The sequence below is a fragment of the Mustela erminea genome, chromosome 8, assembly GCF_009829155.1.
Source record: "Mustela erminea isolate mMusErm1 chromosome 8, mMusErm1.Pri, whole genome shotgun sequence".
NCBI lineage: Eukaryota > Metazoa > Chordata > Mammalia > Carnivora > Mustelidae > Mustela > Mustela erminea.
This window is the reverse complement of record NC_045621.1, coordinates 57,467,819-57,493,836: the sequence shown is the minus strand read 5'-3', so window position 1 is coordinate 57,493,836 and position 26,018 is coordinate 57,467,819. Positions and strand designations below refer to the sequence as shown.

Here is a 26,018-nt window from a genome sequence, read left to right as displayed (position 1 = left end):
CTGAACATTGGCAGTCTGCTCTCCTCGGCAGAATTCCTTGCATATGCCCTCTACCTGTCATCCCCATTATGGGCTCTACAGCTGGTCCCTAGGATATGCCTCTTCAACTATACATTGGAGAGAAGTGCACTTACATCCCACCTGCAGCCTTCTCTGTGCTGCCATGGGTTACTTGACATTTATCAGGTGAGCCTGATTCTAGTTGACCAAGTCACGTTCAGGGACATACCTCTCTGAGATGTCCGGTTGAAGCCTTCCCTCTCCCTGGCTCTTAGCCCTGGAGAGAAGTGTCCGCAACCTTCTGCTGAGGAAGGGAAGGAGGAAGGGGACACAGGGCTCAGCTTGTGCCAGAGAAAACTTCTTCACAAAATTCCCTCTCAACTCTTTGCCCTTTCATAATGCCTTTCCTATAGATCAGTAATTGAAACTTCCCTCAGTACCAACTTTAACATTTTTTCATGACTTCATTTATTTATTCTCACTTCTCTTTATTCATACTAACCCAATGCTTTGGTATTTTATATCTGAACTCAAGTATGTATCAGATTCTGGTGCCTATTTACTCTAGTAACAGTAACTAATGAGTTATTAAGGATTTCTAAAATGTTTTATCATTTTTTTTCTCGAGATTTTCCTTTAGTCTTTATTATTATGGGATATTTTTTCTCTTCTAAATAGTGGTCTGTGATCTGTGGTTCCCTGTTAAATGCAGTAAAAAAAAGTTTGAGTGAAGAGACTTCTGGGAATGGAAATTAATCCAATAGTCATTAAAAGTTTTAATCTTAATTTTGATAGGTTATCTTTCACGTATTAGGCATCACATAAATATTTTGAATAAATGAGTGACAGTGAAGCAATGAAAAATCTGTAACACCTGTTCTTGAATTAGAGAAATGCCAGAAAGAACTGAAGGAATTACTATTTCTCAAATTTCAAAGAAGAACCAAAACTTTTTGGTGTGCCTTTTCTGAGTTCCAGACACATTCCCTGTGGTGTACTTAAAACATTTTACCTAGAGTTGCCGTGTTCTGTGTCTGCCATTATCCTTCCTGAATTTGTGATATTATCTTACTTTAAAATCCGTTCAAGGATGCTTGCAGGTTCGTTGATAACCTGGGACTGGTAGTGGGACTGGATGAAGTTTAAGGTCTTTTCCAATCTAGAGATCCTGTGATTTCTTTCACAATTCTGGCATGGTCTCTTCTCTTCACACTAGTTGTCCAGCAGAAGTGAGTTATGCAGGGCAGAGCTTGGGAGCCTGTGGAACAATTACTTTTCCAAATGTCTTCATTGGCAATAGTATGCTGCCATATGGCTAAGTATAGCATGCAGGTGTCACAGATGAAAACTTCCAGAAGCTTTCATGGCCTCCCAAAGCCAAACAAGTTGATTTGGGAACACTATGTACTTTATAAGGAAAGTTAGATTTTTGTCCACATGTGTCTTAAGGAGAATGAATTATTTAGAATGAAATGGGATACATCTACATAAAGGAACATTTTGTGTTTTCTTAGTGTTAAGCACAGGGGTATATTGAACAAAGTATCAAAGGTAGGCTTTTACTTTTTAAAAACTATTCTCCCCGAAAGTTCACGTTTTTGACCCAAGTTTTCTACAGCTTTCCATCCGTCTGCTATGGAGAAAACATATAACAGTAATAGGACTTTTGAGTTCTATTTGTTATATTATCAATGACTGTGTAACAACACACTTGAGTTCTACGTTATTCTTTTTTCTGTGTAAGGAGGAGGCTCTTCCTGTTCCAAACAGCCCTAAGTATTATTTGATGATGAAATAGATTCTAGAAGGACGACATGTGTAAGAATACTAAGAGGTATTATTTTCTCTCTTAGCTTCTATACATATTTAAATTCCTATGATTGAATTCAGTACACAGGAAATAGGAATGTATACACCCACATTCTAAATGACTGAGAAAGAAGTTGATAAACAACCAGATTTAACAAGCATTTTAATTAGGGGAAGAGACTAGACCAAAAAAGGGAAAAGAACATCACTAATGCTGAACTTCAGGGAACTCTATTAGCACCCATATTGTTCTCCAGTTAATACAGGGATAACATCATATGTTCTACAGAATAACTGTCATCTATGATTCCAGTTATTGAAACATTCTAAAAATAACATTCTGAATCCTACAAAGCAGAAATCCTCAATGCCAGATAACTTGCTGTGCTAACTTCCGCAGATCCATACGTATGTGGGCACGTATGTGCATGTAAATGTCGACGGTGGTGTCACCTCTGGAGTTTTGTGACTGCCGGGAATCACCAGTGAGTTGTATACACGCACATTTGATGGTAACTAGTAGAAATAAGATGGCTTGAAGGAAAAACTATTAAAAAAAAAAAGAAGTCTCCTGGAATGAATTATGCTGCATAGTCCCGCAGAGGCAATGGAATAGATTGTGGCTTCGGAGAACAATACAACAGGAAAATTACAAGGAAATCTGACCAAGAATGTTTTAGTGACCCACGGCATAGAACAGCTCACTATAGGCAGACAGGCCAAGTGGTCTCTTCAACTTATGGTTCACATTTTCATAAGAAAGAACCAGCTAGCTAGTTCAAAAAGGGTGGCAATAATTGCTTTCTCTGTCAGTGGGAAAATAGGGAAAATGAAAAACAGGATCACTTAAGCAAAGAGAACTTATTTTGTGCATTCTGAAGCAGTCTCTCATTTTGAAGTCAAAACCAAACATCATGTTTCCTTCGGAAGCAACAAATTTTTTCTTCATAATGGAGCGTTATCTCCTGTAAAGAAAAATAAAGCAATGCCATTTATGTGTTTAGTGTTTTTAAAAAAATAAGACTAGCAGTCGCCAGAATGATGGGACAATGGATAAAGAGCAGACCCAAAGATTTTCTTCCCTCCTCCAAGCCTCCATCCTGTGAGGTTCCCCAGAGAGAAGAATGCAGAAGTGGATCAGAACAGGGAGGCTTGAGCTCTGGAAAGTTATCTCCCACTCGTTCGGAGTTTGAATCCCGCGAGGTTAACTTGCAGACCCACTCTGGCCCTCTGGCTATTTCTGGAAAGAACCAGGGAGCCTCTTTAAGTCATGTGACTTGGCTGTTAAAGATCTTGACAAGAAATCTTTCCTTGACCTAGTGACAGGTTAAAGAAGCAAGGAATGAATGATCTAAGGGAGCATGAACATTTCTGCCTGCCCCATGTCCCTTTCTTGAGAGGTGCTGTGCTTGGAATCTCAGGTGCATTTTTGGGTCAAGCCCCGGTGTTCACCTGCACCCCCCTCTGTGGAAGGACACAGCCTAGTCTCTTCCCAGCTCTGCCCGTTCTTTCCAAAAGGAGCCACCATGGAGTGCCTGATTCAGCCAACCTTTTCCTTGTACAAATGTACAAATCTGTTGGGAGTAAGGCATTCTAGGCAGGCAGTGGACAAGAAAAATCACTGTGGTGCTTGCTTCTCTGCACGAGACTAAACTCTTCAACTGGCAGAAGGAGAAGCACAGCTCTCTGCCCAAAGGGCTTCGCTCAGTTTGATGGTCCAATACATGGTTGAAAAATAAGATCATCTTGAAGGCTTAAAACTGCAGTCAAGTTTGTGATTTAAATATTAACGATGTTACCGCATCTCTATCTAAATAGAGTGACTGTCATTGGGGTATTGTTAGATGTCTTCATAAATACAGGGTTTAAGTAAGTATCTATCCTGGATGAGGAAGGAAATGGGGTGGGTTTCATTTCCCAGGGGGAAGACAGGGATGCAGTATGGGGTATTATGAACAACAGTAGCTTTGAAGATTAAGTGGTTTGGTTTTGAGGAAGGACCCAGCCACATCTGGGCTCTTTGGCTTTGGCCAAGTTACTTTCTGTGTAAACTTTTTGAACTTCCATCCTTTCCTCTGTAAAATGGAGCTAATAATGTCAATGCCATTGAGTTGTTGTCAGATTTGAGTAAATAAATCAAGTAGAACAGGGCCTGGTACGTAGTTAACCGATCGGGGAAATGGTGACTCTATTTATAGCATTAAGATGGAAGACAGAAAAGCATTAAAATAGAAGGATGTAAATATCAACAGGTGTTATCAGGGCTAGGAGATTAGGGAAGGTTTCTATTTTCTCCCTCATTCTTTATTAAAAAACAAGAAAGAGGAATGAAATTTATGACACTGACTTTCTTTCTTTTTAAAGATTTTATTTATTTATTTGTCAGAGAGAGAGCAAGAGAGCGAGCACAAGCAGGGGAAGCTGCAGACAGAGGGAAAAGCAGGTTCCCCGCTGAGCAGAGAGCCTGATGTGGGACTCGATCCCATGACCCTGGGATCATGACCCAAGCCGAAAGCAGACGCTTAACCAACTGAGCCACCCTAGCGTCCCAGATTCTGATTTTCTGTATATACCATGTCTGTATTTATATCTGTCCCTCCATCTCTCTACCTATGTATACATATAGAGATTTGCATGCATGTAGTATTTTGGGCTGAAATGAAGGCTTGCTTTGGAGAACCAGCTAAGACGCCAACTACACTCCCATGTAGGGTGAGGACTCTGGTACCGGCTTCCTTTATAAAATGCTGTGATAGGAGGGCACGATATGAAAGTCTCTGTGCCCTGAAGTGATGCGATTTCGTGCTGATCCCCAGGAGCAAACAACGCGTTTTGTAGTATAGTGTGTATAGTTTGACTTGGGTTCCTCATGGAGAACATTATTCTTTGCAGACTTCCTGTCCCAGGTCTAAGGGGGAAAAGAAGAGTAAGGTCGTAAGTGTTAATCTGAAGTTTGTGATTCTCACCGTCGTTCAGAATCACACAGCTGTAACCAGATGCTTTTGGCCAATGAGTCTCTACGTCGACATCTACCTGGTTAAGATTGGTTCTGCCTATTCTGTTAAGAGGGTGCCTGCTCTGTTCGCTCTGTTTCACTAAACTAATAAATCATGACTGCTTTTCTTAGCCATTTAAAAGTCATTTCCTCTCATGTTCCCTGGGCACCAGAGGCAGTCTTGTACATAAAGACCGGTGTGTGTGTGTGTGTGTGTGTGTGTGTGTGTGTGTGTGTGTGTGTATGTTTTGATTGCTGCCTTCAAAAATAGTATATGATAGCAAACAAATGCTTAGAGATTTTAAAGCCAAAATTTATCAACAACCTAAACTCTAGCAGTGTATTCATCAAAAAGCAAAGATGTATGACTTGTATTACTTAACCTTTCCAAGCCACCTGCTTCTTATTATATTTTATATTTCATATTCAACTTCTTATTTGAAATTCAAGCAACTTATTATAATCATGTGCATGCTTTCAGAGCTAAAGTGGAACATTCTAAAATCCAGTGTTTCATGTATAAAAATCGCTCTTACAATAATTCATCTGTTCTACAAATATTTACTGAGTACCAAGTGCGACACAGATTTCTAGATATTGGGGCTATATCAGTGAGCAGAGGAGAGGAGCGTGTCTGCCTTCATGGGGCTTAGACTTCTCGTGTGTCTGGGGTGAGGAGGAAGAGAGACAGACAGCAAACACTAATATTGTGGATTGGACTGTAATGAGTGGTATGGAGAAATAGCAAAGCAGGAAGATGGCAAGTTCCAAGAGTGTGTGTGTGTTGTAGGGAAGAGGGGAGGGGTTCAGATTTAAATAAGGGTATGGAGAAAGACTCTGCTGTCAGGGTAATTTTGGAACAAAGATCTGCAGGAGGTGAGGGAGAGGGCAGGGGTTGGGGGAGTGGGGAGGTGGGTAACTCGTGGGAAAGTCTCCTACTGAGAAGGGACGGCCAAGTACAAAGACCCCAAGGCGGGAGCTGTCTGACCTGTTTAAGGAACAGGTCCATGGGATGGGAATGGAGCAAGGGAAGTAGGAGATACAAGTAGGAGAGAAAACGTGGCCAGATCACAAATAAAGAAATATTTCAAAGAAAGAGAAATAATCAATTAGTATACACATTAGGCACAGAGGCAACATCCATGACCAGAACAGATGACAGATTCCTGCTCTCAGAGTTGATATTCTAAAGAGGGGAGACTGTAAAAAGAAAAAAAAAAAAAAAAAAAAAAAAGAAACTAAACCGAACCAAACCAAACCCCACAGAAAGTAATGAGCTAGTATGCCAGTAGGGATAAATGCAATAGGCAAAAAAAGAGCGGGAACGCTGGAGCAGGTTGTGTGGGCGCTGAGTGGTTCTCTGTTACCTATGATGAGCTTGACTGTAAACTTCTCAAGATTGGTGCCCAGCTTTTTCTTTCGTTTATGGATTATTCCGTTCTCAACACGAGCATGAGTAAACTAATATGAAATCATTGAAAACGATCCTGCTAAATAGTCTTTCAACAAATATGTTTTGGTTATGTGTTGTGTACCAAGGACTGTAATGGTTGAAATCTGACAGTAATAGCTTCCTAGATGTAGTTTGAGCCCCACGGGAGAGAGGAGGTTCTATTCTGAAGCTGGGTAAACTGTCTTCATAGTCCACAAAAGACCATGATACCCTGGGCGCTCCTCGGGGTGAGGCCTTTCATAGATTGTGGGATGGAGGTGAGACATTCTTCTGGGTTCTATTTTTCTTCTTTCTTTCTTTCTTTTTTTATTTATGAGGCCAGCAAGTCTGACTCCAACTCAATAACTCACTTTAGATAAACTTGTTCTCAGCTTTGTTTGGAAGATGTTACTCTTGGTCATTCTTTACTGTCCGTTACTTTAGATGACTAGTGATACGGTTCAACAATTGAACCAAAGATATATTCAGTCACTAGCAGCAATGACGTATTTTTCTGCATTATGTCTGTCCTTGGCAAAGGATGCTTCTGCTGCTCCCTTTGCCGCCTTGCTGTCAGTTTGATAAATGGACAGGCTTCCTTCCCAGCAGGGCTGGTGTGGCTCCGGTTTGCAACACTGCCCACTTCGGCGGTCTGCAGGCCATTGCTCCGTCCTCCTGTGAGCTCACAGAGCCCATTCTGAGCACACCGGGGCATCCCCAAAGATGCTCAGCTCAGGCTGACAGCATCACACCAGTACCAGGAGAAAATAAAGTTTTGTTCTATCTGTTAAACATCTCTGCCAGGCTCTACAGAGACATACTGCGAGAAGGAGAAAAAGAAAGTGAATTCTGTCTGTTGCACAAAGTCAGTTTGAAAATTTACTGCCAGAGCCTTGCAACAGATCTATTTGTATGTTTTCGCTTTTCTTTCAAGCACTGTTTCTAACTCAATGAGGATTCATGCGTTGGATGTTGAAAAGGGAAAAAAAAAGTGAAATAAGGTATTAATGAGCACTGTTTGTAATGGTGAAGAGAGTGAAAGAAGATGAAAGGAAGGGTTGCCAGAGAAAACCAGGCCATCCAAGCCCTTTGTTCAGAATCGATAGCATCAGCTTTGGGGAGCAGACTAAGTGTGGATGGACGGTGCTGTACCATGTGCTTCTGTTATGTACCTGCTCTTTTGTCCTCTACTTATGTATGTGTATGGACCATGTCTTCCACAGTTCTGTTCACCCTCCTACTCCCATCCCAATGAGGCTCCTGTGAAAGAAAACGAGGACATTCGTCACCTTTTACAGAAGGGGAAACTGAGGCGCACAGCGATCTAGTTCGAGTCTGGTTCACAGAGCTGTCTGTGGTAGCAGGCATTTGTTCTAGAGTCTTACTATTTAAACAAATAGGTCGAAGGTCGATAAAAAAAAAACAAGAAATTGAGGGCTTTTGCATTGTAAAAAAACTACAATTTCTCCATGAAAATCAGGCAAGTCGAAAAAAAGTAGGCAGATACATCTTACGCTAGGTGAATGAAGCACAGATTTTTTTCTGACATTATTCATTTTTCAGCTATGTCATCCGTTATCATGTGTGTCAAAATGCCAACAAGAAATAAAAGGGAAGAGAACTAATTGTTTTTCAATGCCTACCGCATCCCTGGCACTGTGGTTCGCACATTGAATATGTAATCTTGTGTTTTTCATATTAGACTTCTATTTTAAGAACTTTTCTTAACTAGTAAAAGTTAAAGAACATTGTCATTATAGCTAGCCTTACCTATACATTTTACTTGTTTCAATGTTTACTACCACTTTTTATATACCGTGTATTCCATTTCCTTGTTTTGTTCTTTTTGCAGTTTCCTCTGGCTAGAGATTTTCTTGAGGGATGCTTCTGGATGGTGTATGCTGTTGTGGGACTTTTGGAAATCCTTACCTATCTGAAAATGTCTATCTCTTGCTGCCACATCAGGGTAGATTGGCTAAAGGATAATGGAGTCACATTCTTTTCGGGTAAGTCCTTTGCAAATGTTACTGTTTTCTAGCTTTTGGTGTAACAGATGAGATATTTCTGATTTCTGGCCTGATTTCTTTTCCCCTTTCCAGGTGAACTGTTATTATTATTACAGTTATTTTCTGCTTGGAAGCTTGAAGGATTTTATCTTTATCCTTGGGACTCAGAAATTTTGCTGGGATGTATTTAAGTACTTGTACTTTTTCCCAGTAGTCTGCCCTAGCTGTAGGCTCTTTCATTAGATATTCACAGTAATACTTTTAGAGATGTCTTAGCTTGGGTTCTTCTAAAAAGCAGAGCCTGGGACATAGACTCGGTGTAGTTTATTTTGGGAAAATTATCACAGAGAACTAGACGAGGCTACTTGGAAGAGTAAAGTGGGGAAGGAAGGAAATCCAGTCTCCAGGTACCTTACTGAGTTGGTTACCAATGTGAGCAACTAGGGCTTAAACCACCTATGAAGAAGTACATAGGCTGTACCTCAGAATGATCCACTTATGGTAGGAGGGGAAAAGCATTTATCCATCAGTTTCCATGCCTCTGTCGGTCAAAGGTTGCTCCAGGAGGTGTTAACTTCCTTAGATTTCTGAGTTTGCACATTTATCCCCAGGGATTGGATCTCTTAGTTGTTTCACCTTTGTTGGGCTGTGCTTGCTGAAATTGCATGGAAGCATGGAGAGAAGCCCTGGTGAATTGTGTGGGTTTAGAGATTTATTCCTTCAAGCCACCATTGCGTAGCAAATAACTTAATTTCTGAGCGGTCATCAGGGTCAGTATGTCAACCTCCCTTCTTTGTTGATCCATTAGTTTGAAAAGCCCTAAATGACAAAATAGTATTCATAGCTATATTTTTTTATTCTTAGATATTTATTTATTTATTTATTAGAGAGAGAGAAAGAGAGAAAGAGAATGAGTGAGGGGAGGGGCAAAGGGAAAGGAGAGAGAGAATCCAAAGGAGACTCTGTGCTGCAGACAGAGCTCAACATGGGGCTCAATGTGGGGCTCGATCTCCTGACCCTGAGATCATGCCTTGGGCCAGAATCAACAGTCATATGCTTTAACTGACTGAGTCTCAGTAGTCATAGCTTTAAATTTAGTAGAAGTCCTTCTGTCTTTCTGTGTTCTCTGGTGGAAGCCTCCTTCCCTACCCTCCATCTTCACTCCCAGTACCAGGACTCAAAACTTTTAATTCTGCTGAGCTTAAGGTTACAGGGGTGGGAAGCAAATATTCTGAGAATGTGTCTCTAGGAGTGATGATGAGAAGAGCTAATTCTACTTCTACCCCTTGGTTTTTGGACTTAGGTATTCTAGATACACTTCACCATATACTGGCTAGAGGTTCTCTACATATACAGAGTCCTAGAGGACAGGATTCAACCTAATGTGGTCCCCAAGGAAGCTCCTTAGCTGAGCCTAAAATAGAAGATTCCATCATTCTGTGGGGCTGACTTCTTCACAGTGATGTGGTATGTGGTGGGATCTGAGGATTCTCTAGTCATGCACTCATTTCACTTACCTTCATTGTAAAATATGTCCCTTGATCTGAGTTGATTTTATTGGGATTCTAAGATGGTAAATCATATACTCCTCAAGCCTCAGATGATGCTAGCTGAGGCAGCTTGGATAGAAAAGGCAAAGTCATAATGAAAGTCAGTGTAAATTCTGGCAAGGATATATTGCTGCCTTTCTAGGGTGTCACTAACTTGTCAAGAAGAGATTGGCCTTCTTGAGGGATGTTTCTATATTGAGGCACCATATTGTGTCTCTGCTGCTGGCAGCTTAGAAATTCAGCAGGAGCAATAGCTAGATCAGCCTGAGTGAGAGAGAGCCTGTGCTGTCGGGTCTATGCATAGCCTCCATTCCTGTCACCAAGGCTGTTTCATTCATGAGACTACTGTGCAGGCACTTGGGTTACTGGTCAGAGGCTGACTGAAAAGTCACTGGACAAGTTAACCTCTTCTTCTAATTGCCCAGTGCCTCTCTGAATGCTCTAGAAGGCTCTCCAGTAGGCATTAACGTAAGGCACCAATATCCCTACACGCTTTGGGCCCTCTGCCAAAGATTTATTCACAAACCTGTTCCTCAAACTTCCTTATCTGTTTTTAAGTCTTTAATTGTACTCCTTTCAAAAATCCTGACCAATCAGCAAAGCTCTCTGTAAGCCCAAAAGTTTGTGTATATCTGTGCTTTAGGCAGTTTCCGCCCTGTGGACGAGTTGTATAGCCAATTGTGTGGCCTGGAGTTATGCAACTGGGCAAATTTCTCTTTTCTGGTGCCCTTCATGGTCACCTTTGAGTGGGACTGAATTGTGGTGTCAGTCTATCTTCATTTATCATAAATATACTGGGCTAATCCTTCTGTGAACCAGGCTCAAATATTTTCTCCTCTATGAGTTAGTCATAGGGAAGTCTCCATGACAGTATGGGTGCAACAGAGGAAAGTCACATGACTGTTGAGGCCACATGCTCATGTAAGTTACTTGTGTTCTCTGGACCTACTCAACACAATCCCAAATGTACTATTTACATCATACAGTGACTGTATCTTTTCCTGGATGACCAGATGACTGTGGATCTCATAATCTCATTCCCCATTCCAGCTCCAGCTGCATAGTCACACTTGATGTTCTAGCTTCTACTAGGGCCCCAAAGCATGCGAGGTGAAGTTTCTCTGCCTTTGAATTTTTGATCTGGCTCCAGAGGCCAGGAGTCTCATATTGAGGTTTAACAGAGATTCTGCATAGCATTCTAACCCACAAAGTATACCTCTAGCACCATCCATCAACTAGGTCATCCTGCCTGAACATCAAAGCAACTTGTACTTCAGTCTGGACCTGCAACAGGATTCTCTCTTGCTCTGGGAAGCATATATCACACAGCTTTCCAAGGCACCACTAAATAGTCCACAGTGTATTTCCATGTGTGGTATGTGTTGACACCAGTACCTGAAGAAGCCTCTCTCCTAGTCGTAGGAGGGGCAAGTGCAACAATTTGTCATTTATGTTGAACTCGACTGCCTACACATGTTCTGCTTCTTGGGATCATCAAAAACGTCACTCACGTGGTAGGTCCTTGAAACTTTGAAGGTTTTATCATCTAAACTATGGCATGTATGTGTCTGACCATGGGACCCTAAATACTTACCTCTTCCAGCTCACCAGGTCCAATCACCATGACACCACCAGTGCTGTCAATCAGAAACCATGCTGATTCTGTGGAATATCAAGGCCATTAAGATCTTTGTAGACTATATTATGACAGAGAACTGGAGATTTAACCTAGTCCTAAGGTAAGACAGTTAATGCATACTACTGTCTTTTTGACATGACCAGAAAGTGCATTTGATCTTTATTATTTATGGGGATTGAGAAAAATACATTTGTCTGCTCAAAAGCTTTGTATTACATGCCAGAAATTGTGATAATCAGTTGTAGTCAGGTATCATATCTGCCATAGCAGTTGTGATTGTGGCTACCACTTGGTTTTATTTTGATCCACTGTCATTCACCATGATCCCTCTAGCTTTTTGCAGAGGCCAAACAGGTGAATCGAAGGGTGATACCCCTTCATCCTTCAAATCTTTGATGGTGATGCTAGTTTCTGCAGTTCCTCTTGTGATAAAGCACCACAGTTTTAAAGATTTGCCCTTACCCCTTTCAAACATAGTAGCTTTTATTCCATTGGCCAAGGAACCAATCTTGATTGCACTAAGGTAATGGGTAATAACTGCACATATGGTCTGTGGACCCATGGGGCCACTAGGAGATGGATGTGGGCCAGGATTCCATTCATTGTCTGGCTTATATAAACCTTTCTCTAATGGAGGATCACAATGGCACTTCAGATGCCTTGCTGTCAGAGTCAGCTCAGCCCTGGTGCCCAGGAGCTCTTGAATGGTCTGGGCATTCTTTCCCCAGTACATACTGATTCTGATAACTGGTTTCAGATCCTTTGAGGAAGGTTTAGGGGATATTTATTATATATATTTGCAATGGTGATGCAGGGTACTTCCTCAAAAGGACCCAGCCTCTTCATTGGTCAATGGCTTCTGGCTCTGAGACTGGGTTCTGAGTCTGAGAATTGACTTAGATCTAGAAAATGAGTGAGTGCTCATGATTTTCCATTGTGGTGGCTGACACCAGTTTTTTGCTTGCTAGATCTCAACTTCTGGTTATACAACTTAGACAAAATTCAAATTGGTTGCTCTTCTATCTCATTCCCAGGATCAATTAATAATTGTCACACATCCCTGTGGATCAAGGCACTCTGTCACTCTGGCCATCCAACCCATTTCAATAATTATATCCACTCTCTCTGTAAAGACAAAATAATCTCAGCTATTTTAGAATCCTATCCATTCTGGTAATACAAGAGAATCCATTTCTAATGTAGTACCTCCCAGTGTCAACAGCATGACAACCAAGCTTCTTTACAATACTGGTGCTTTCCTTCACCATACATTCTTTGTTGACCAGGTGGAGTAGTGTCCTCTGGACCTTCTCAGGGAGCATGGCCAGGTGGTGGTTTCTTTGATTTAACATTAATCCACCACAATGTTCCCTGAGCCTTTCAACCTCTTCCCCAATTCTCTGCTAAGGCAGTTCTACACCTGCTTTACTTTTGTAAGATCCAAACTTCAAGAAACAATCCCAGTAGTGTATTAGGGCCCACTTTTTTCCTGCTAAGACATTGAACCCCATATCACAGAAGAGTGTCCCATTGCCAATAAACTTTCCCTGCTCCAGCCTTAGATTCTAACCTCATATGTGAGCACTCTCAAAATCTACTCCCACACTGGTTCCCCTAGTTTCTGCCTTGCAATTTTTTTTTATAGTTAAGATTTTACTTATTTATTTGAGAGAGAGAGAGAGAGAGATTGAGAGTACAGTTTGGGGGAGGGGCACAGGAAGAAGCAGACTCCCTGCTGAGCAGGGAGCCTGATGTGGGGCACAATGACCTAAATGTTCCTATCGTTATACATTTCTATCATTATAGCCCTTACTCCATAGGGTAGGAACCAATGCATGGTTCTGCTGGCTGTTTAGTACATAGCCCTTATATAGCAGAGAAATAACCTTCTGATGAGTCTAGTCTAGAACAGTGAAGGGGATGGGTCTGAATGTGAGAAGAGGAGCATATCTTATGAGGTGTTTTCCACAGATAAGGCTTTTGTAGTGTCTCCTCCTCAGGGTTTCTCAACAGCAACACTCTTACCCTGTGCCTTGTAAGATGTGAACAGCCTGGCCTCTTATCTGCCAGATGCCAACAGCACTTCCCGCCCTCAGTTATGACAACCAAATCTCCATAGTGAGAACTGCTGCTCGGGTGATGGGATCCAGACTCCCTTAGGTGATGGCAGGATTCTTCAGGACGCTGCTAAGGTGAAGTGTCATCCGGCTATTCCTGTGCCCATGTGGTAGCTGCAGCAGTGGCTGCAGGGGAAAAAAAAAGTAAGCTAAGGAGATGTGAGCCGGGGCATAACGTGTGTGACACAGAGTTAGGCAATATGCACTCATTGCACAGAAGGGAACACTGAGCCTCAGGGAGGTCAAACGACTTAAGTTGATGCATTTAAGCAGGTACACTGGGCATAAAGATGAATAAGATGCCAATACTTTCCCTCAAGAAATCTTGATGTTATATAATGCTATATGATAAATTACTGCACATACATGTTGATGAAGTCACACAACCAGTGAGTGACAAAGCAAAAAATGGAATGAGGTTTATTGGACTTCCAAACGTATATTCATCTGAACACACAGATGTGTCTCAAGATTTTATTTTATTTAGTGCATGCTAGAGCTTTTGCTAAATTATTTGCATACCTGGTCTCATTTAACATTCCTAGAAATCTGATGAAGTGTAGGCAGTCTCATCCCAGTTTTTCAGGTGATGAAACAACCTTTTTTTATACACCTCCATACAACCTAGACATATTATGCTCCAAGAGACACTGCTTTGTGGAGGAGGGTGGCCTCACACTGAAAAGTGGCCTGGATGGGCCTGGAGCTGCAGGGATGAGACAGTGCAGTATACGGCTGCCTACCACGTGGCTGCCAACCGCGGAGCCCAGGGACCCTTCCCTTTCGCTCCATTTTCATTCTCCACAGTGATTCTGATTAAGACATGGGCTGCTACCAACTAGCTCAACTCTTTTTAACGGGGGCTTGTGGAACTGTGGAAATGATCTAAAAATATATAATGAATGTGAGAGAAATAATGTTGTTACAAGGGAATTGATAACTGAGGATAATGGGAAGGGGAAGAAATAGCAAGTTAGAGCTAATTACCAGGGAAGCCCCCTGACACTGAGAATGGTGAGCCAGGATAATGGTCTCCTGAGGGGAGTGGCAGAATCACCATCAGCTAGTGCATTTAAAAATAGGCAACAGAGCACTGGAAACAGGGCTAGTGGGAATAATCTTGCATTAGGCAGGAAAGGAGGTAATTGACTAAGTGACCTAATATTAAGAGCTTTCTTGCTCCTGAATTTCTAGAATTCTAAAAAAAATAAAACCTTATAGGCTATATACAGAAATACGGGTACCTAATGACTGGAGTTGCCTAAATATAGCCCCAAATTATTCATAAACGGAAAATGAGAACAGCCCATGCCCCAGATGGAGCATAATATGAGGGTCAGAGGAAATGCCGGAGATGGACAGAGGAAGGGGAAGCTCTGTCATGAGTCAGATTTCTCTGATGCAGGCAGGTGGGGCTGTGTCCAAGAGCACTTGAGCTGTACAAGGGCTGTTAATGAATCACCTAGTACTCTCTTTCTTTCCTCCTTCAGTCCTCCTCTTCCACATATAAGGCAGAGTTTGCAAGGACCGCCTTTTGTGGACTCCTACATCATCCTTACCTTCCGAGTCAGTGCTCTCCCTTCTTTAAACAAGCAAGTGGCGTGATCTTACAGCACTGCTTCCCAGCTTGGTTCACAGCCACAGGAGACCTGCAGAAAACTGCCGATTGCAGGACCCCCCCCGCAGTCCCATATAGCATCTGGATATCTGGGATGGAGCCCATGAATCAGCATTTTTAAGAAATTCCTTGAGTAAGTCTGATGCACACCACTAAGTGGGAGAAATTGCCTAGGGAAGGGGATGCTGGCTAAACCAAAAGCAAGCACAGGTGAGGGGAAGGCAGCCCCTCACCCTCCTCCCCCCTTTCTCCTTTGCGTCTCTGATTTTCCTTTACCCCCAACCAAATGGGATGTCCTTTCACTTCCATGCCACTCTCACCTTTGTAAGTATGTATACACACACCTACAGTTAGATTTTTCCCACCTTCAAAAAGACTAATTTTCTTGTATGTCTGATATGCTAGTGATCACGTCTCTGCTCTGCATTTGTGGTCCCGTTTTAACCCGCTACAGGGCAGGGGTCATGTCTTTACCATGTTTCTATCCTTTAGAATTTCGTGGTAAAAAAGAATTTTTTTTTTTTTTTGATTGTGAGTCAGCCAAATGTGCAAAAAGCAATAAAGAGAAGGCATGCAATAGAAACTTAGGGTTTGTCAGCTTTGCCAAAGTGAGAAAGCATACTCTGGAAGCTGAGCAGTGAGCGGGGTGTCAAGACCTGTCTTTTGTTTCCAGCTCTCCCAATAATCACATAGGAAACTTTCAGCAAGTCATGTGGTCTCCAGTTTATCTCCCTGGAAGCAGGGATAACAATCGCTTTCTTACTTCTCTCACAAAGCAGCTGAGAGTGTAAGCCTGATAACATCACTCTTTAATATCAGTTTTCACTTAGGAAAGCTAAAAATGACATCAACACTATCAACATCATCATTTCATAATCTACAAACCATTGAACAGGAGTTCAGTCTGGAGTCCCCAGAGATAATTATTTTCCCTCACACCAGGACATACAAGAAAAGATAACACAGTGAAAAACAAAGATGCCAGGAATTATATCTAGTTAAAATGGATGTCCGCAGTCAGTCTTCTAATTCCCCAGATAATGCTAGATCTCAAGACAAGGAAAATAATTGGCCTTGTTTAATTTCTGACATGCTACCTAATGAACAGCTCAACCATTTTCATAGAAGGCAAAATTACACTGCTGCTGCTGGAATGCAGCTCCTGTATCTAAAGTTAATTGGATTTTCCATTATGATGAGGCTTGTCCTTCAGAATTGAATCTCTGAGTCTCCCAGTTGTTCTGAGCTGCAGGTAAGACTGGAGATAAATAGGGCACGTGGCGTGAATCACGGGATGGGGAGGAGCCTCGTTAGGTCAAAGGATCCACAGGTGTGTTGAGACATTACAACGTGCAAGCAGGAGCTAGGATTTGTGGAGAGTCAGTGTCTTCTCAAAATGGAGTTTTTCAGAAGGGAAAACTGACTTCTTTTGATTCCAGCCTCTGTCTCTCCATCTCTCTCTCTCTCTTAGTAATGTGCTCCACTACCATGAGGATGTTGACTGTGATCTGTGCAAACTAGAACAGAAGAGCAATACCAACTTTTTCTTTTTTTTCTAGTGAGACAGATTGCTCTATGGTTTACCTAATTTAGCAACAGTTTGTACTCGCTAGTGTTTTGAACATGAAAGAGCTTTCCAAATGAAAGAGCCAATTTGAAAAAAAGCTTCAGCCCTGCTGATGGGCCAGGAGGAAATGGAACTTTCCTGGTTGTGGAACGGCAATGCTCTCCATCTCCTTGAGAGCTGCAGCAGAAAGAACCAGGGTAGGGCTGTGGCCAGCAATCTGGCAACCTCGATGGGCCGATGGGCCGATGCGCTGGGCAATGCTGCCCGGTGAGGGCGAGCAGCCAGACTGGTGAGCTCAGGAGTGGGAAAGGATGAGGACTGCCACTTGGTGGAGGTTTTCACACAGAGAAAGCATGTCAGAGTTTTGACATTCTCTATGAGAAAAGCATATTCATTAAAGACTTTCTGGTTGCATGACCCTATCAACACTTATATGCGATTATTTATGATATAATACTTCACAGTCTGCTGGACTGAGAATTCCTTGAGGAAGATATTGTGTCTTATTCATCTTTGTGTTCAGTGGATCAAACTTTAATGCATCAACTTAAGTTGTTGATGTATCGATTTATGTGTCTTAAGGGAATTCATTTAAGTGTAAACATAACAAAATATGCCATAATTTTGTTAAACCTATTAGCGTATATCTTAATTTTTTAAGTCAGTAAGAGTCTAAAAATAAGGTGACCATGGGCCTCTCTGGACTTCTAAATGCCTTGACTGTGCCTGGAGAGTGCTGGAGCAACTGATATCAGCGAGGAGTGTTTTTCTAAGGCTCCTTGGAGAAGTGGAAGGAAGCTGAGGGTGACAGACGAGGCAGACAGCTGGGGAGAGCGATGGACTTAGCCAGATATCAAAACCTGTTAAAAGCATTTCCCCAAATATCTGCTATTTTATGCCCTAAAAACAAAAATATTGCTTCTGTGTCAACATTTATATTAAACTTCTTCAAGCTTTTGTGCTGACGCCATATTGAAGAAAGAGTACAAGAATATTGCCTGGCACTTGGGTGGCTTAAAACAATTAAATAGCAAATTGATGAAACTGTAAACCTAATTGGAAATGGGCTCAAGACACTGAGAATTGCAGTTCAGTCACAATTATTTTTTCATTGTGAGGCTTGATTTAACCGTGCACTTGCCACAGAACATGTATTGAGACAGTGCTTTACAGTTTATGGAACACACTCACATACATTATCTCAAGTACTTCCAATAGGAGAGTATTACATAATGCCTAGAATGACATATTTGGGCTTTAATGTAAGGGGCAAAGCTGTCTTAGCAATATCTTTGGAGATTATGTCATACCACAGATGGAAACCTGAAGGTAGAGACCAGAACTCCAAATCCCATAGAATCTAGGAAAAAAAAAAAAACAACAATGAAAAAAACAGGTTGACTTTACAGATGTCCAATTGCACTCTGTATTAGGTTTGCATGTACATTTTAATCCCATTGAGTTCAAACATCAATTGGCAAAGGGCTGTCTGCATTTTCTGTGACTGTAATCTAGAAGTCAAACTCAAAGCAAGGGAGGCAGGTTTTCCCTCTTCCCACTCATCTCCCAGTGGGTGGAACAGTGATGTACCACACCAGATGTCCTTTCCTCCCCACTTCAGGGCCCACCGCCCACCATACAATTACAAATCCCTCTTCTCAATTTTTAGGGAAATGAAGTAGTTTAACTTTCTCTGCATAGACAACACACTACTAGAAAAATGTTTCCTGCTTCCTTGCAGTCTAGCAAGTTAAAATATGTCCCTGTCCCTTTACCATTGCATTTTTGGAAAGTTTCTCAGTTCAGACTTGGAAACTGACAAGGAGATCTTAATGGTTTCCAAAAGTCTTAAAAACCAGTTCTTGTGGCATTAGGGCCTCGATCTTTCTGTATCAAAAAAGGGCGTAGTGATTGCATTTTAACACACTATTTCCTTTTGGTCTGTAACAGGAAATTAAATCAAGAATATTAATCCCCTCCATGTGCTCAAAATTCTGAGAAGTAAATTCAAGATGGCAGCATAAAGACCCTGTTCTCATTCCTTAGTTATCCCAATGTTGAACCTGGGCTGCTTAGATCCCTCCTTACACACCTGTTCCTGGAATTTTTCTCACTCCTTTTGTCCTCTGTGACCCCACTCTGACACCTCTTATCCCTATGACGTCCCTTATCTGGTCCTGGTTTGCCTTTCTCAGCCCTAGTTCTACTTCCAGGTCATCAGACTGTCTCTCAAATCTCATGAAATGGCCTTTGATAGTTTAAGCATTTTCACAAAACCTTTTGACTAATCAAAGAAGAGTTATTTTGTTTGAACCACACATCTTAAAAAATACAAACCTATCACTTTTCCTGTCTATTTTGTTTTGGTGTCATGGAAATATTTGTGCATAAAAGTTTCATTCAATAACCACTGCTTTTCCTATATTCCATTGATCTACACAAAGTAAATATCTTTTTGCTGTTTTCCCAAGGGAATCTATGTCTTCCAGTAAAATACTCAACTTCTTATTCAAACCTCTCGATAACCACCATATCATGACAGGCCATATATGGTGGTTGTCAATACATATTGGATATAATGATCATATGTATTTGTTAGCAACTTCCTACATTGCACAAGCCTCCTCTAGCAGTCTTGTTCATGCCTAAATCAAGCTTAGCTAAAAGTAATATGTAACACTAAAAGCAAGTTTCCAAGCAAGTCTTCTCAAGAATTTCCCACCCAACACACTTTCCTTGGGAAGAATAATTATGGAGGACAATACAAAAGTCTCTATTGAGAGATCTCAAGTGAATAATTAGAAAATATGTTGGTAGAGAGAAATGCTTTAAAAACACTTGGGGTACAAGTACTAATTGGTGAATATTTTGTTACTTCAACCCACCAAAATATTTTGAGCACCTAGTGATAAAAGTGAAAATGGCATAATTTCTGCCCTGCAGAATATCACATTTTAGTGGGAAAAAAATACATAGTTGGAAACAGAGATCTAGAAACTTCTAAGGCATTTTGGAAAACTATTGTTCTTCCTATTTTGCATGGAAAAAAATCAACTAAATCTTAGAAAGAGTAAAGGACTCTCCAGGGTTACAAGACTAATATATGGCAGCAAGTTGGCCAGGGGCCACAGAAAAAGAAGAGAGAGGAAGGGGAAGTGATTTTCAAAGTGCTTAAGAAGGAGAAATTAGTCATAGACTTCCTCTTATTAACGGGAGTTCCTTACAAGTTTCTGATAGTATTTTTTAGTAAATTTGAATTTTAGACCACTGAAAGAGAATAATTTCTTGTTGACCACCTTAGTATTTTTTCTGCAAAATTAATATGGAAGGAACATAACACAGTCCCTAATTATTAAGGTGGTGAGAAAACAGTAAAGGCAGCTAGGTGTGGGGATGGTTTTGTGTGAGCGCGCATCTGTGTGCGTATGCGAGGGGTGTGAGATAAATCGGTGTTCCATTGATTCTGAACATATCTCCATCTTGTTCATATATCACATGTGATACAAACTCAGACTCCTGGTCAAAACTCTTGGTTTAACAAAACAGTTAAACATAAAGAACTCTGAAAAAAGTGCAGCAACAAAAGCAAAAAATTTTTTTGGAATACAACTTGGGACTCCCTGGAGAAATGCATAGTCCCCAGGCAAGGGTCTCTGCTTTCCTAGATTTCTGTCAAGTGTAATCTTATTTACTGAAAACAATATGTTGGTGTGTGTTCTAGAATTAAGGGTTTAAGTACAGCAACATGAAAGCTTTTGCATTTGGTACTAAATTAGATTGTAAACTTAGAACGGTGTTTTTCTTCCTTTCTTTTCCAGTTTATCCCCTTGAGCACAAGTCAGCATTCACTTTGTCTTTATGAGTGACAATGCCTAGCAGTGTGTGGCAGAGATGTGAATGTGATATCATGGAGACAAGAGGCATACGTCATGCATACAGTATATACACTGTTTACCTGATGAAGTCATGTGTTTCCTGGAATGTGTAGTTGGAGATAACCACCACTACTCATTATCCTCAGCGTGCATCACTATTCACTCATTGGCTTATTCCCTCATTCAAATTTGTATTGAGCTCCTACTATGTTCTGATACTCTTTTTGCCTACCCAACAGTAACTTTCCCCTTCTCCCATGTGGCACAGCCCACACCGAGTGCAGGCATCTACTCTGACTCTCTAGGGTTCAGCTAAAACCCAACTGGTCTAAACCAGTCTTGATTTAATTCTCCCTGCAAGGGATCAATTTCATGAAGAGTGTAAATCCCAGCACTGGCCAAAGGAGATTGAGAAGAAGTAGGTTGAGATGCTTCAGGGAAAGGCTCCTTTGCTGGTAAGAGTTGCACAAGGAAGAAATGGTCTGTGACAGTTTTGTGTGTCGGTTGACTGGCTAGGCTAGAGTACCCAGATATTCAGTTAAACACTAATTTAGGTGTTGCTGTGAAGGTATTTTGTAGACATGGTTGCCATCTATAATCAGCTGACTTTAGGTAAAGGAGAGTGTATTTGATAATCTAGGTGGGCTTCCAATTAGTCAAAAGATCTTAAGAGAAAAACTCTTTTTCTGAGGAAGAAGAAATTTTGCCTCAAGCCTGCAACATTAGCTTCTGCCCAAGAGTTTCCTGCCTGTTGTCATTTCCCACAGATTTCAGACTTGCCAGCTTCCTCTTACAATTGCATAAGCCAATTGCTTGAAATCTCTCTAGATATGTCAATAGATAGACTGATAGATTGATCAGTAGATAGATTGGTCAAAGAATAGATAGATAGACAGATAGATAGATACATTTTTTGTTCCCTTTCTCAGATAATCCTGACTGACACACTGTCTTCTTTTCAGTATGGAAATTTAGATGAATGAGTAAAAACATGGACAGAAACCGGGTCTCAAGAATGTGATTGAACTTCGGAATTAATCAGACCTGGAGCCTTCTTTATTTGGAATTCCTTTTGATGATAGATAACAAACAACTCTCTTTCACTGGCTAGGAGTTCAAACTAAATGGGAGCATTTAAAAGTTTAGAAACTAATTATTATCTCTCTTTAGGATTGATATCAAAGTGGGAAAAGTTCTCCTGTGGTGGTAGTCTGTTTCATCCTACAGAAGGAAATCTTGAAAACATTATTAATATTCAGAAAACAATAAAGTTTCACTCAATATTTTTGTACATTATTAAATAAGTAACTTTTTCTTGATTTTGCACTTTTGAGGTCTTACCAAGAAAGGATCATCTGCATAATTCCTTATTTTAATGTCTTATAATTCTCTTAGTTCTGTTTCACACTTGGGATTATAGTTACAGTTAAATTACAAACAGCTGTGATTCCTACCCCCAAAATATGTGTAGGTGTGCACAAAATGCTTAATATCTTCTGTAAGGAACAGGTGTTGCATGGTCAGTATGTGCTGAAAAGAAATGAATTCACTTTTGGGCTGAAGCTGTGTAATCTAGTTGCTAAGATTTGTTTGTTTGTTTTTGAGTTACATGTGTATGAAAACAGATTCTTGACAAAAAAAATAGAAAGACTTAAAAAAGAGACACCCGCATTTCTACTGTGGCATTATCTTTACAACTTTATCATTCCTCCTCCCCCTCCTCCCCCTCCTCCTCCCCCTCCCCCTCCTCCCCCTTCTCCTCCTCCTCCTCCCCCCACCCCACCCTGACGCCTTCTTCTTCTTCTCCGTCTTCTTCTTCTTCTTCTTCTTTTATTTTTGAGTGTAGTTGACAATGTTACATTAGTTTTAAGTGTACAACATAATGATTCAGTAAATGTTATGCTATGCTCACCACAAGTGTAGCTATCATTAGTCCCCATATAGTGCTACTCATGGAAAACAAAAAAATTTATAATAGATAAGATATGGAAGCAGCCCAGTGTCCACTGATAGATGAATGGATAAAGAAGGTATGAGATATAGATACATAAAATGGAATATTACTTAGCCATAAAAAGGATGAGATCTTGTTATTTGCAATGAGTTTATCATTTCTAAGAAAATTTCAGTTATGTTGAATAACAACTACACAGAAGTACAAAACAGTAGGTGGGAGCCTGAGAAGAGGCTCTCTTTCCCAGGGACCCATTAATTACCTTGAGGAACATAGCAACTGCATATAGTCTTAAAAATTTGTTTGGACTTTTGCTGGATTTGGTTTTATTTTTATTTTTTATTTTTTAAGAAAGATATTATTTATTTGTCAGGGAAAGAGAGCACAGCAGGGAGAGCTGCAGACAGAGGGAGAATCAGGGTCCCCACTGAGCAAGGAGTCCGAAGCTGGACTCTATGCCAGGACACTGGGATCATGATCTGAGCCAACGACAGATGCTTAACTGACTGAGCCATCCAGGTGTCCCGTGGATTTGGTTTTAAGTGAAAGTTCCAAAGAAAGTTTTTTAAGATAAGTGTTTTTTTTGCTTTTTAAAAGAAACACATAATAGACTTTACAATATAAATTTAAACTGCATTCCTTTTTCTTTTCTGTCCAGTCATGAAATGGTGGCCCTTGATGTTTACTGAGCACTTACCATCTACTCAGTGTGTTGGTAGTAGGGATACAAAGACAGAGAAAACACAGTGATTTTTAGTGCAACAGGATCCTGTCAAAAATGAAAAACTCTTCCCTGTGGGAGTGACATTCTCTATAATTGGTTGAAACAAATGCATGAAGACACAGCGTTGTGACCAGACTCTCTTCTGGGTTGATTTGGGTCCTATTAGAAGCAAAGGAAGGTGTTAGAGTTCTTTTGAATCGTGCCAGGTGGTAGGCCCTAGCAAAATTACAACCCCCCGTGGTTCACACACCAGTCTCCAAGATATACAAGGCACTTGGGAAGAGGAGCAAATGCCTTCTTTCCTGGTGGGTTAATCTGATCTTACACCTACGATTCCCACCCCCCTCCATGACCGAGGGAAGAGAACTTGATCGGCTCCTAGGAATCACTTATTAATCTATCTAAAAATTAACCTATCTACTTCAGTGTTCTCAAAAATGTGTCCGTTGACCACATAGGTGCGAATCTGTGGGCTGCTCGGGAAAACATCTCCTTGCACTTTCTTTTCTAACAAGTTTCCACCAGTGATTCTCGCATTCACTGAAGATGATTGATAGAAGCTTACTGATGCTGGGTCAGATACTTCTCCACTCAACTCACTAACCCCAGAGCCTGACCTAGACAGACTACCTCAGCTCTGATCTCTCTCTTGCTGTCTTCTGGTTGGCTCTGACCAAGGGACCCTGGAAGCTGATTAGATGGAAGAAAGAGCATGACCGAGGTATTTATTATCTGGGTTTCCTCTCTGCTTTGCTGGCTGCAGACAGCCTTCTCCAACTGATAGCACTTGGTCTTTCCCAATCCCTGCCACGATCCTCAGGCCTCTTCTCTCTTTCATCCCACGCGTGGGAACGGCTCCTCTGATGTTACCTGCCCCGGAGTACTGTGTTCTCCCAGGACCCGGCCTGTACTTTGTAAGCAGTCTCTTTGTAAAAAAACTCTGCTTTAATCTAACATGAGTGTGTCATTTGCTCTCTGGAGGAATCGGGAATAAAAGAAATATATTTAGTAATAGTTGATAACTAATAATATTTTATGTTTTGCAAATTGCTTTTATATTTCTTTTTCGATCTCTACAACACAAAGTGATATAAGTAAAGCAGATTTTTTTTTTTTTCTTGAAGTCACCATTTTAAGAATAAGAAAACTGAGGCCAAGAGAAGTTTTTATACCTGGTAAAGTTGACCCCACTGGTCAGTGGGAGAGCCAAAAAACAAGTCTGGTTTGCTGACTCTGAATTTAGAGCTCTTTGCCCTGCATTGGGCTGCCAGTCCTCTCCCTTCCCCACCCCAGGCGACATCACCTGATACTATTACCTAATTCAAGTGCAATGGAAATGACAGTTTTTGGGTAACAATGAACAATGAAAGAAAAGAATTCAGTGTAGTCTTTGTTTTCATTTCCATCGAAGCTGAGACTCAGGCACCCAAGGAGCTGGAAAGGAATGTTCTCAGAGGAGGCGGGCTTCTCTGTGGTTACGCATATGGTCATGTGCAGCTGGCTTTTACACAACCTGGTCTCTGGACCGGAAACTTTCTGGCCACAAGTGACTCAACTAACCCCTCTGGATTCTGAAGGAGCTCCTTTCACAGCATCTCCGACACATCCCCCGTATCTAGCTCTTTTAAATTGACAGCTTCTCATGGCAGAAGACTATTTTCATTGACTACTGTATCTCTGATTTCTTGCCTAGCTCTGGTCACACAGTAAGAGCTTAATAAGCATTTGTGGATGGAATTAAAAAAAGCAGCCGTCTGTCTAGTGGCTCTTTGTACCGACATTATTAGGAAACCCTGGAATCACTTTCTTCCCCACTAATCCAGCCCATTGCCAACCTCTGTTGATTCTACGTTTGGACACTTCCCTAGATGTTTCTTCCTTTTCCTTCCCACTGTTACTACTCTAGTCCAGGTTCTCGATTCTTTCTCCCTCTTGGAGTTGGTTATAATGATTTCCTAAATATTCCTTGCTTCTTGTTTTCACCTGTACCAATGCCAGCTTAACCTTCCAGAGGCCAGCCCAGACTGTCTCACTCCTCATCACAAGCTTTCAGTGGCTTCAAAACAAGTCTGACACCTTAGCATACCATTCCAATGCTGCACACTTGGCTCCATAGTTATTTCCATAAACATGCTTTTCTGCCCTCCATGTTCTAGCCAGCCCAAACTGTCCTATTAATCCCGGTTTCCTCCGCATTCCATGCCTTTGCTGGTACAGTTTTTAACACCTGAAATACCTTTCTGTAGCTGAAATATCTGTTTACAGCTACACGAAGAAGCTACTTCTTCCATGAAATCTTCCTGATTTTGCTCATGTTCCTCTTTTTTGGAAGTAACTGCCCCTGACTTTGAATGACCATATCACCTTATCAGTATCATTTTAGTATCATTTAGAATCCCCTTTGTATTTTTTTAAGAGGTTTTATTTATTTATTTGACAGAGACAGCGAGAGAGGGAACACAAGCGGGGGAGTGAGAGAAGGAGAAGCAGGCTTCCCACCGAGCAGGGAGCCTGATGCGGGGCTCAATCCCAGGACCCTGGGATCATGATGTGAGCTGAAGGCAGCTGCTTAACGACTGAGCCACCCAGGTATCCTGAATCCCTTGTGTATTAGAAGGATTTATGCTATCCCTTTGCATCTGAGTTCTCTACAGATGTTCAGGTCCTCAAGTTCCGGATGCATATCTCAATTATCTTTGTATCTTTCTTGTTACATATGGTGCTCTATACAT

The 26,018-nt window shown here is 41.2% G+C and overlaps 1 long non-coding RNA gene across 1 annotated transcript in view; it reads left to right on the top strand.

The window, feature by feature from the left end:
• Positions 1-26,018, top strand: part of LOC116597197 — a 52,346-nt gene that overhangs the window by 3,051 nt on the left and 23,277 nt on the right. Inside the window, exon 2 of the long non-coding RNA XR_004288492.1 lies at positions 11,396-11,531. This is a non-coding gene — a long non-coding RNA (uncharacterized LOC116597197). The remainder of the gene's footprint in view (positions 1-11,395; positions 11,532-26,018) is intronic.